The 12,041-nt window shown below is 48.4% G+C and overlaps 1 pseudogene; it reads right to left on the bottom strand.

Moving 5' to 3' along the window:
* LOC139555854 (laminin subunit alpha-2-like) overlaps positions 1-12,041 on the bottom strand; it is a 146,923-nt pseudogene that overhangs the window by 78,704 nt on the left and 56,178 nt on the right.

Genomic DNA, 12,041 nt, shown 5'->3' with positions numbered 1-12,041 from the left:
CACGGGGCGTGCCGCCCCACTTTGACCACCAGGGGATTACCACCCATTACCAGTGCCTGACTAAAGCGATTGTCTCTGGCCCTGTTCGCAAGTCAGCGACCTCAACATTGTGGAAAAACAACAGAGCTAGTCGACAGCACCATCAGCCCTAAATAAAACATTAAAGTGACTAAGGATTAGAATCGTGATGAGAAAATAAAAGCTATTATGCGACGATAATGCATTATAGATAGAGGTCAGTGTGGCTAGATAAGGGTTCTGATTAAGTGCCGTATTAAATTAAGTGCCGTATTAATTTCCATATGACAAGTGATGACATACTTGTTGGACGGGATGTTGAGGGGGCAGGCGCAGGGCTGGCAGTCATTCGGCGTTCCCTTGTTAGCTTCCCCATGTAATCCAGGGATACATTCATCACAGTGGAATCCGGTGGTGTGGTCAGTACAGCCCTGGGAATGTACAGTAGGTTATTTAGGTTTATAGGGTTAACATACAGCAAATTAATGAATCCATTCTTTAAAGGGCCAATCCGCAGATGCTACATACATTTCCTGACTTATAAATTAATGATATGTACCCATTGGTTCTTGAAGAATATATCTTATAAAAGCCTCATGAGCTTAGTTTAACTATTGTACCCCATCAGAACCCAAAATATAAACTTGTTTTACTCCAATGTTTGTAAAGAACATAAATGTGTAACAAACACTATATAGCCACAAATAAATCTCTGTGATATCATGGATGGTCAGTCCTTGTATCCATAGATCTGGCTAGGGTTTTGAGAGTGGTTACATTTCTCCAGCCCCATCCATAAGCTTTTTACCAAAACAGTGGTGGGGTGTCCGCTTTGTTATTGTTTCAACTGCACTTTGGCCGTTTATTTCTAGAACAATACCAATACATAAATACATCCACTGTAAACTAGCTTTTCCAAGTAATAATCTGGTGTATTGTCATAATTAGTTTGAATAGCAGCTGTACTTGATTGGCAATGCAGCAAACCTGGATGAACAATTAACAAAATTTGAGTAAAATCTACAAAGAAACCCAAAGTTTTGGCTGTCTCCTCTCCATAGTGTCTGTCTGACAGGGATGGTCCGGTGAATAATTGACCGAGACTTTGTGAGTCTGATGTTGCCAAATTAAACGTAATGCATTTCCCCACAGATTGGCATTAACCCAAACTCCGGTAATGCACCGCTAATAAAATAAGAGCTGTTTTTTTCAGCTCCACGCTTCGTCAGCCCCAATAAAGACTAAACGCTCTTGAGTCAATTGCAGATGTCTACTCAGCATAATCACCAGCATAGAGAAGATTTCTTGATTACGGGGGGAGGGGTGGGCACGCAGTTTAGTGTATGCGCACGTACAAGTGTGTGTGTGTGTGTTTTAGTTTGTAAATGTGTGAGTTTGTGTATTGGCTCTACTTGCTTGGCACAGAGCCGTAGAGCCTATCTCCGTTAAAATGACCAATCTCTTGTGGGATAAATCCTGAGAGCCTTTATAAATGCCAGTCAGAAAAGCACACTCTACCTAGCAGGAGGAAGGGCACACTCTACCTAGCAGGAGGAAAGCACACTCTACCTAGCAGGAGGAGGGCACTCTACCTAGCAGGAGGAGGGCACTCTACCTTGCAGGAGGAGGGCACTCTACCTGGCAGGAGCAGGGCACTCTACCTATCAGGAGGAGGGCACTCTACCTTGCAGTAGGAGGGCACTCTACCTTGCAGGAGCAGGGCACTCTACCTAGCAGGAGGAGGGCACACTCTACCTAGCAGGAGGAAAGCACACTCTACCTAGCAGGAGAAAGCACACTCTACCTAGCAGGAGGAAAGCACACTCTACCTAGCAGGAGAAAGCACACTCTACCTAGCAGGAGGAAGGGCACACTCTACCTAGCAGGAGGAAAGCACACTCTACCTAGTAGGTGGAAAGCACACTCTACCTAGTAGGAGGATAGCACACTCTACCTAGCAGGAGGAAAGCACACTCTACCTAGCAGGAGAAAGGAGCACTCTACCTAGTAGGAGGAAAGCACACTCTACCTAGCAGGAGAAAGCAGACTCTACCTAGCAGGAGAAAGCAGACTCTACCTAGCAGGAGAAAGCAGACTCTACCTAGTAGGAGGAAAGCACACTCTACCTAGCAGGAGAAAGCACACTCTACCTAGCAGGAGAAAGCATACTCTACCTAGCAGGAGGAAGGGCACACTCTACCTAGCAGGAGGAGAGCACACTCTACCTAGCAGGAGGAGAGCACACTCTACCTAGCAGGAGGAAGGGGACACTCTACCTACAGTAGCAGGAGGAGGGCACACTCTACCTGCAGTAGCAGGAGGACGGCACTCTACCTTGCAGGAGGAGGGCACACTTTACCTACAGTAGCAGGAGAAGGGTACACTCTACCTAGCAGAAGGAGGGCACACTACCTAGCAGGAGGAGGGCACTCTACCTTGCAGGAGGAGGGCACACTACCTACCAGGAGCAAGGCCCACTACCTACCAGGAGGAGGGCACACTACCTAGCAGGAAGAGTGCACTCTACCTAGCAGGAGCAGGGCACTCTACCTTGCAGGAGGAGGGAACTCTACCTAGCAGGAGCAGGGCACTCTACCTAGTAGGTGGAAAGCACACTCTACCTAGTAGGAGCAGGGCACTCTACCTAGTAGGTGGAAAGCACACTCTACCTAGCAGGAGCAGGGCACTCTACCTAGTAGGAGGAAAGCACACTCTACCTAGCAGGATGAGGGCACACTACCTACCAGGAGCAAGGCCCACTACCTACCAGGAGGAGGGCACACTACCTAGCAGGAAGAGTGCACTCTACCTAGCAGGAGCAGGGCACTCTACCTTGCAGGAGGAGGGAACTCTACCTAGCAGGAGCAGGGCACTCTACCTAGCAGGAGCAGGGCACTCTACCTAGTAGGTGGAAAGCACACTCTACCTAGTAGGAGCAGGGCACTCTACCTAGCAGGAGCAGGGCACTCTACCTAGCAGGAGCAGGGCACTCTACCTAGCAGGAGGAAGGAGCACTCTACCTAGTAGGAGCAGGGCACTCTACCTAGTAGGTGGAAAGCACACTCTACCTAGCAGGAGGAAGGAGCACTCTACCTAGTAGGAGGAAAGCACACTCTACCTAGCAGGAGAAGGCACTCTACCTATCAGGAGGAGGGCACTCTACCTTGCAGTAGGAGGGCACTCTACCTTGCAGGAGCAGGGCACTCTACCTAGCAGGAGGAGGGCACACTCTACCTAGCAGGAGGAAAGCACACTCTACCTAGCAGGAGAAAGCACACTCTACCTAGCAGGAGGAAAGCACACTCTACCTAGCAGGAGAAAGCACACTCTACCTAGCAGGAGGAAGGGCACACTCTACCTAGCAGGAGGAAAGCACACTCTACCTAGTAGGTGGAAAGCACACTCTACCTAGTAGGAGGAAAGCACACTCTACCTAGCAGGAGGAAAGCACACTCTACCTAGCAGGAGAAAGGAGCACTCTACCTAGTAGGAGGAAAGCACACTCTACCTAGCAGGAGAAAGCAGACTCTACCTAGCAGGAGAAAGCAGACTCTACCTAGCAGGAGAAAGCAGACTCTACCTAGTAGGAGGAAAGCACACTCTACCTAGCAGGAGAAAGCACACTCTACCTAGCAGGAGAAAGCATACTCTACCTAGCAGGAGGAAGGGCACACTCTACCTAGCAGGAGGAGAGCACACTCTACCTAGCAGGAGGAGAGCACACTCTACCTAGCAGGAGGAAGGGGACACTCTACCTACAGTAGCAGGAGGAGGGCACACTCTACCTGCAGTAGCAGGAGGACGGCACTCTACCTTGCAGGAGGAGGGCACACTTTACCTACAGTAGCAGGAGAAGGGTACACTCTACCTAGCAGAAGGAGGGCACACTACCTAGCAGGAGGAGGGCACTCTACCTTGCAGGAGGAGGGCACACTACCTACCAGGAGCAAGGCCCACTACCTACCAGGAGGAGGGCACACTACCTAGCAGGAAGAGTGCACTCTACCTAGCAGGAGCAGGGCACTCTACCTTGCAGGAGGAGGGAACTCTACCTAGCAGGAGCAGGGCACTCTACCTAGTAGGTGGAAAGCACACTCTACCTAGTAGGAGCAGGGCACTCTACCTAGTAGGTGGAAAGCACACTCTACCTAGCAGGAGCAGGGCACTCTACCTAGTAGGAGGAAAGCACACTCTACCTAGCAGGATGAGGGCACACTACCTACCAGGAGCAAGGCCCACTACCTACCAGGAGGAGGGCACACTACCTAGCAGGAAGAGTGCACTCTACCTAGCAGGAGCAGGGCACTCTACCTTGCAGGAGGAGGGAACTCTACCTAGCAGGAGCAGGGCACTCTACCTAGCAGGAGCAGGGCACTCTACCTAGTAGGTGGAAAGCACACTCTACCTAGTAGGAGCAGGGCACTCTACCTAGCAGGAGCAGGGCACTCTACCTAGCAGGAGCAGGGCACTCTACCTAGCAGGAGGAAGGAGCACTCTACCTAGTAGGAGCAGGGCACTCTACCTAGTAGGTGGAAAGCACACTCTACCTAGCAGGAGGAAGGAGCACTCTACCTAGTAGGAGGAAAGCACACTCTACCTAGCAGGAGAAGGGACTCTACCTAGCAGGGGGAGGGCACTCTACCTTGCAGGAGGAGGGCACACTACCTACCAGGAGGAGGGCACTCTACCTAGCAGGAGCAGTGCACACTACCTAGCTGGAGGAGGGCACTCTACTTAGCAGTAGGAGGGCATTCTCAACCAGGGTTTAACTCAACATCATGGCATCATTCACAGGCACCAACCGGCCTTGGAGGAGACAGCGGTAGGTCTCAGGGGATTAGTCGATCATAGACACCACACCTGACACAGGAACGCTCCTAACCTACAGAAGTACCAAATACCTTACGCATTCACAGGAATGGCTAACTATTGAAATTCCTTCTGTCCTACCGGTTTAGGTAAAACAGCCCTTCGTTTTTATGCGCTGCATACTTGTGGTACATTTCTGAATTTCCTACGATTGGACTAGTGCCTTTCTGTATTTTAGGTTATTGATAAATCTTTTCAGGCGAATGTATGTGTTTTTTATCGTTTGTATTTTTGTATTGTTGTATTTCTCATGTTCATGCCTATATTTGTGTAATTTGTATCACTGCTTCCTTATCATTTATGTATTTTGAATTTGGTGCATTTTTGTGAAATACAGACTTTGGTCTCAATGGGACTTCCCTGCTTAAATAATGGTTTAAATAAATAAATACAAATAAATAAATAAATAAACATCCCATCAACATCTCCCTTCCAATTGCTCATAGCCTATATATAATAAAACATCCCATCACTGTTCTAGCAGAATGTCTGTTTTATACTGAAGCAGGTCTAGTCTGATGTCTGAAGGTAGCGTCGAGGGGGAAGCTGAGAGAGGTGAGGGTGTACAGAGGTCAGAGAGTGCTAGCTAGCTGTCAGGATGTGGACAGACAGACAGCTGAGGCTGGCCTCCGGCCCCGGGGACACGGCCATCCACACAACTCAAGTCTATCTGAACACAGAGTCATGAAAAACTCCACAGGCTACAGGGTGAGATCTGTCTCTACCTCTAAAGCCCTGATCATAACACAGGCTGAGATCAAAAGAGGGAGCAGAAAGTCAATACGATAGCAAAGTTGATCCTGGTTAGGGTCCAACCAGCAAGTCTCTTCAGGTGGGGGCCACAGCCTGATCTGTTTCACCTGTCTTTGTCCTTGTCTCCACCCCCCTCCAGGTGTCGCCCATCTTCCCTATTATCCCATGTGCATTATACCTGTGTTCTCTGTTTGTCTGTTGCCAATTCGTCTTGTCTTGTCAGGTCTTACCAGCGTGTTTTCCCGTCTTCCTGCTTTCTCAAGTTTCTGTTTCCTAGTTGCCCCGGTTCTGACCATTCTGCCTGCCCTGACCCCGAGCCTGGCTGCCGTTCTGTACCTACCTGACTCAGACCCGATTACAAACCTCTGACTGCCCTGACCCCGAGCCTGCCTGCTTTTCTGTACCATATTGACTCTGCCCTGGATTACGTATTCGCATCTCGACTAAGGAGAGGGAACGGAGAATCACCAACCGCCTTTGCCTCTATTGCGGTTCTGCTGGACATTTTGTCATGTCATGTCCAGTAAAAGCCAGAGCTCATCAGTAAGCGGAGGGCTACTGGTGAGCGCTACTACTCAGGTCTCTCCATCAAGATCCTGTACTACCTTGTCGGTCCATCTACGCTGGACCGGTTCGGCTGCTTCCTGCAGTGCCTTGATAGACTCTGGAGCTGAGGGTTGTTTTATGGACGAAGCATGGGCTCGGAAACATGACATTCCTCTCAGACAGTTAGGGAAGCCCACGCCCATGTTCGCCTTAGATGGTAGTCTTCTCCCCAGTATCAGATGTGAGACACTACCTTTAACCCTCACAGTATCTGGTAACCACAGTGAGACCATTTCCTTTTTGATTTTTCGTTCACCTTTTACACCTGTTGTTTTGGGTCATCCCTGGCTAGTATGTCATAATCCTTCTATTAATTGGTCTAGTAATTCTATCCTATCCTGGAACGTTTCTTGTCATGTGAAGTGTTTAATGTCTGCTATCCCTCCTGTGTCTTCTGTCCCCTCTACTCAGGAGGAACCTGGTGATTTGACAGGAGTGCCGGAGGAATATCATGATCTGCGCACGGTCTTCAGTCGGTCCAGAGCCAGCTCCCTTCCTCCTCACCGGTCGTATGATTGTTGTATTGATCTCCTTCCGGGGACCACTCCCCCTCGGGGTAGACTATACTCTCTGTCGGCTCCCGAACGTAAGGCTCTCGAGGATTATCTGTCTGTTTCTCTCGACGCCGGTACCGTGGTGCCTTCTTCCTCTCCCGCCGGAGCGGGATTTTTCTTTGTTAAGAAGAAGGACGGTACTCTGCGCCCCTGCGTGGATTATCGAGGGCTGAATGACATAACGGTTAAGAATCGTTATCCGCTTCCCCTTATGTCGTCAGCCTTCGAGATTTTGCAGGGAGCCAGGTGCTTTACTAAGTTGGACCTTCGTAACGCTTACCATCTCGTACGCATCAGAGAGGGGGACGAGTGGAAAACGGCGTTTAACACTCCGTTAGGGCATTTTGAATACCGGGTTCTGCCGTTCGGTCTCGCTAATGCTCCAGCTGTCTTTCAGGCATTAGTTAATGATGTACTGAGAGACATGCTGAACATTTTTGTTTTCGTTTACCTTGACGATATCCTGATTTTTTCACCGTCACTCGAGATTCATGTTCAGCACGTTCGACGTGTACTCCAGCGCCTTTTAAAGAATTGTCTCTACGTGAAGGCTGAGAAGTGCGCCTTTCATGTCTCCTCTGTCACATTTCTCGGTTCTGTTATTTCCGCTGAAGGCATTCAGATGGATCCCGCTAAGGTCCAGGCTGTCAGCGATTGGCCCGTCCCTAAGTCACGTGTCGAGTTGCAGCGCTTTCTCGGTTTCGCTAATTTCTATCGGCGTTTCATTCGTAATTTCGGTCAAGTGGCTGCCCCTCTCACAGCTCTGACTTCTGTCAAGACTTGCTTTAAGTGGTCCGGTTCCGCCCAGGGAGCTTTTGATCTCCTCAAGAAGCGTTTTACATCCGCCCCTATCCTTGTTACTCCTGACGTCACTAAACAATTCATTGTCGAGGTTGACGCTTCAGAGGTGGGCGTGGGAGCCATTCTGTCTCAGCGCTTCCACTCTGACGATAAGGTCCATCCTTGCGCTTACTTTTCTCATCGCCTGTCGCCATCGGAGCGCAACTATGATGTGGGTAACCGCGAACTGCTCGCCATCCGCTTAGCCATAGGCGAATGGCGACAGTGGTTGGAGGGGGCGACCGTCCCTTTTGTCGTTTGGACTGACCATAAGAACCTTGAGTACATCCGTTCGGCCAAACGACTTAATGCACGTCAAGCTCGTTGGGCGTTGTTTTTCGCTCGTTTCGAGTTCGTGATTTCCTATCGCCCGGGAAATAAGAACACCAAGCCTGATGCCTTATCCCGTCTCTTTAGTTCTTCTGTGGCTTCTACCGACCCCGAGGGGATTCTCCCTGAAGGGCGTGTTGTCGGGTTGACTGTCTGGGGAATTGAGAGACAGGTAAAGCAAGCACTCACTCACACTGCGTCGCCGCGCGCTTGTCCTAGTAACCTTCTGTTCGTTCCTGTCTCTACTCGTCTGGCTGTTCTTCAGTGGGCTCACTCTGCCAAGTTAGCTGGCAACCCCGGCGTTCGGGGTACGCTTGCTTCTATTCGCCAGCGGTTTTGGTGGCCTACTCAGGAGCGGGACACGCGTCGTTTCGTGGCTGCTTGTTCGGACTGCGCGCAGACTAAGTCAGGTAACTCTCCTCCTGCCGGTCGTCTCAGACCGCTTCCCATTCCTTCTCGACCATGGTCTCACATCGCCTTAGACTTTATTACCGGTCTGCCTTCGTCTGCGGGGAAGACTGTGATTCTTACGGTTATCGATAGGTTCTCTAAGGCGGCACATTTCATTCCCCTCGCTAAGCTTCCTTCCGCTAAGGAGACGGCACAAATCATCATTGAGAATGTGTTCAGAATTCATGGCCTCCCGTTAGACGCCGTTTCAGACAGAGGTCCGCAATTCACGTCACAGTTTTGGAGGGAGTTCTGTCGTTTGATTGGTGCTTCCGTCAGTCTCTCTTCCGGGTTTCATCCCCAGTCTAACGGTCAAGCAGAAAGGGCCAATCAGTCGATTGGTCGCATATTACGCAGCCTTTCGTTTCGAAACCCTGCGTCTTGGGCAGAACAGCTCCCCTGGGCTGAGTACGCTCACAACTCGCTTCCTTCGTCTGCTACCGGGCTATCTCCGTTTCAGAGTAGTCTTGGGTACCAGCCTCCTCTGTTCTCGTCCCAGCTCGCCGAGTCCAGCGTTCCCTCCGCTCAGGCTTTTGTCCAACGTTGTGAGCGCACCTGGAGGAGGGTCAGGTCTGCACTTTGCCGTTACAGGGCGCAGACTGTGAGAGCCGCCAATAAACGTAGGATTAGGAGTCCTAGGTATTGTCGCGGTCAGAAAGTGTGGCTTTCCACTCGTAACCTTCCCCTTACGACAGCTTCTCGCAAGTTGACTCCGCGGTTCATTGGTCCGTTCCGTGTCTCTCAGGTCGTCAATCCTGTCGCTGTGCGACTGTTTCTTCCGCGACATCTTCGTCGCGTCCACCCTGTCTTCCATGTCTCTTGTGTCAAGCCTTTTCTTCGCGCCCCCGTTCGTCTTCCCTCCCCCCCCCCCGTCCTTGTCGAGGGCGCTCCTATTTACAAGGTACGGAAGATCATGGACATGCGTTCTCGGGGACGTGGTCACCAGTACTTAGTGGATTGGGAGGGTTACGGTCCTGAGGAGAGGAGTTGGGTTCCATCTCGGGACGTGCTGGACCGTTCGTTGATTGATGATTTCCTTCGTTGCCGCCAGGGTTCCTCCTCGAGTGCGCCAGGAGGCGCTCGGTGAGTGGGGGGGTACTGTCATGTTTTGTCTTTGATCTTCATGTCTTGTCCCTGTGCTTCCCTCTGCTGGTCTTATTAGGTTCTTTCCCTCTTTCTCTCTCTCTCTCTCCTCCTCCCTCTCTCCCTCTCCCGCTCTCTCTCTCTATCGTTCCGTTCCTGCTCCCAGCTGTTTCTCATTCTCCTAACGACCTCATTTACTCTTTCACACCTGTCCCCTATTTTGCCCTCTGATTAGAGTCCCTATTTCTCCCTCTGTTTTCCGCTTCTGTCCTGGTCGGATTCTTGTTTGATGTTTGCTGTTCCTGTGTCCTTGTTCCGCCCTGTCGTGTTCTTTGCCTTCTTCAGATGCTGCGTGTGAGCAGGTGTCTATGTCAGCTACGGCCAGTGCCTTCCTGAAGCGACCTGCAGTCTGTGGTCGCGTCTCCAGTCGTTCCTCTCTATTGACGAGAGGATTTCAGTTCCTGTTTTGGATTGACCATTGATAATATCCAGGAGAATCATTATTTGTTTAATACTGGAATAAAGACTCTGTTACTATTACGTCGCTTTTGGGTCCTCATTCACCAGCATAACATTACGGACCTCTGCATGCCCTTGACCTGTGTTTGCCTGTCCCCTGTTTGGGTCAATAAACATCTGTGATTCTAGCTGTCTGCGTCTGGGTCTTATCCTGAGTTCTGATATCCTCATTAAAATCACTGCTATTAGGGTTTAACAGTGGTAATAGTACACTTACCAAGGGTGAGATTAACAACACTTGGAGCATTACACGTAAGAAAATAACATAATTATTATACATTTCCAAGTGGTGATATCAGGTGTTGTGTCCACTGGTAAAGAGGAAGGAAGGAACATGTTTAAGTAACTCAGTGGAATGCAGTTCTGAGATCTCAAACCCCTGTGCCTGAAAGGAACTAGATTAGATGTGTTAGATAGTCAATGTAATATCAGAAAAAAATGAAATGTGAAAATACAGTGTAGAAGGTCCGATTTAGTGTTCATGTGAACTCTCAACATCTTTCCTCATCCCCCCCACCCCTACTTACTAAGCATTGTCCAGTGATGTCATCACATTGTGTGGCATGGCCGTGGCAGTTGCAAGGTTCACAAACTCCTTTGAAAACACTGCTATTAACCCTGCAATTCCCAGACGAACACATCTGCAACACAAACAGTCACCAAGGCATATCATTATTAGACAATGAAAATACGAGTACAGAATCTTGACAGTTTAAAGATACCAATTTGTAGATCAATAAAAAGCCAACAGTGTAAGAACAAATCAACTGTCTCCAAGCTACAGGGGAAAAACCAAATTAATACATTAAAAAAAAAATTGCCAGTGAGTTTAATTGTCTCGCCTCATAAGTTGTTTACGGTTTGTAATTAGTCCTACAAAGACGTAATTAATACATCAATGTTGCTGAACTAAGTGCTTTCTGCAGTTGGAGAGAAAATTGTAACATCATTCTGTCAGTTTAGAAATGCATCAGGAATAGTAAGAATACATTTGAATTTGAAATGCTACATTCAGATCTTCAAAACAACTCATTTAAACACATCTTCAGTGAATTTTAAATGAATAGCATTAATTGGGGTAAGCAACTTGAGGTAAAACAATGACTGTTTTTATCTGAGTAGGTACACACACAAATCCAAAAGCAAAACATTAGTTTGAATTTCAAGTAGGAGAACGGGGGATGCACAAGCTTCACAATAGCATTGAAAATAAATGCCTTTCTCTGTCATTTTGTCAACTCTCCGTTGATACTGTGTTGTTCAATGCTCTCATGGACACAGATCGGACACAACACACTGTCAGGCATCGCTACAAAAATGCTCTCATAAGGCTAAAAACAACAAGACAGAGAATGACAACAATAACAAACATGCCCTGTTTTTCGTCTCGCTCTGCACTTTCCCTCTATACTGACTTTGTTGTTAACAAGAAGTGTTACCCTGTTATACCTCTGCAGAGAGGAAGAAAGAGAAGGGACAATGTAGGAGAAGGTGAACACTCACAATAATTAACTAAAGACTTGTTTAGTTAAAGCAATACCTACATACAGGAAGACTTGTTCAGTTAAAGCAATACCTACATACAGGAAGACTTGTTTAGTTAAAGCAGTACCTACATACAGGAAGACTTGTTCAGTTAAAGCAATACCTACATACAGGAAGACTTGTTTAGTTAAAGCAATACCTACATACAGGAAGACTTGTTTAGTTAAAGCAGTACCTACATACAGGAAGACTTGTTTAGTTAAAGCAATACCTACATACAGGAAGACTTGATTAGTTAAAGCAATACCTACATACAGGAAGACTTGTTTAGTTAAAGCAATACCTACATACAGGAAGACTTGTTTAGTTAAAGCAACGCCTACATACAGGAAGACTTGTTTAGTTGAAGCAACGCCTACATACAGGAAGAGCACAATGGTGAGCATAGAACAGCCAGGATGTTTTTCTCAAAGGATAAGGACAGAGACAAAGCACAAGAGAAAAGTACGAAGGACCTAAAAACCAACACATACT

Source organism: Salvelinus alpinus, chromosome 27 (assembly GCF_045679555.1).
Source record: "Salvelinus alpinus chromosome 27, SLU_Salpinus.1, whole genome shotgun sequence".
Classification (NCBI taxonomy): domain Eukaryota; kingdom Metazoa; phylum Chordata; class Actinopteri; order Salmoniformes; family Salmonidae; genus Salvelinus; species Salvelinus alpinus.
The sequence above is the reverse complement of the archived record's forward strand: the minus strand, read 5'-3'. Positions and strand labels throughout refer to the sequence as shown.